Consider the following 700-nt stretch of genomic DNA (forward strand, 5'->3'; position numbering starts at 1 on the left):
TGAAATATTGGAGCATGGTTTAAAATGAAGAACTCTATAAATTTCGCTTTCTGTTCCTTGTCATGACAGGAAACGAGTAAAAGTTTCTTTTCAACATTAAAAAAGAGCGAAACAGAATGCATATCCAATATAGAAAATTGGGCGCACGACCCCTGGTTTTCGAAACAACTACACTAATCATTGAGCTATGATGCTACTTTGGCACAGAATATTTCTATTATATTGTTATTCAGACAGACGAAAAGCAATCGATACAGAACGTTCAACTTAGAAGCGAAGACTGAACTCCTGGCCCTGATTTTAAAATAGAATCCCCAAAACCTTCAGTTTTTCGTTTTTGCCATAACAAGAACAAACGAAACATTTCTTTTCAACATTCAGAAAAAGAAAAAAGAACGAATTACAATCTGCAGCCACCAGTGAGGATTGAATTCACGACCCCTGGTTTACGAGACCAGCGGTCTAACCACTGAGCTATGATGGCTCACGCCACGAGCGTGATTAGACACAGAATATTTCTCTTACATTATTTTTCAGATGCACGAAAAGTAATCGAAGGAGAAAATGACCAAATGACAAGAGGCAGCTGGGTGTTGGTAATCTTGGCAATCTGAAAATTGCCATGTCATTCAGAGAAGATGCAGCCATCTTAGCAAATTATTGGCATCTTATGTATAGTGGAGGATAGAGATCTTGGAGT

The 700-nt window shown here is 38.1% G+C and overlaps 1 non-coding gene across 1 annotated transcript; it reads right to left on the reverse strand.

Moving 5' to 3' along the window:
* Positions 1 to 411: 411 nt before the first annotated feature.
* On the reverse strand, positions 412 to 484 carry Trnat-cgu (transfer RNA threonine (anticodon CGU)). Its single transcript has one exon. It is a non-coding gene; the product is annotated as a tRNA-Thr (tRNA).
* Positions 485 to 700: the final 216 nt, after the last annotated feature.

The sequence above is a fragment of the Argiope bruennichi genome, chromosome X2 (genome assembly GCF_947563725.1).
Source record: "Argiope bruennichi chromosome X2, qqArgBrue1.1, whole genome shotgun sequence".
Lineage (NCBI taxonomy): Eukaryota > Metazoa > Arthropoda > Arachnida > Araneae > Araneidae > Argiope > Argiope bruennichi.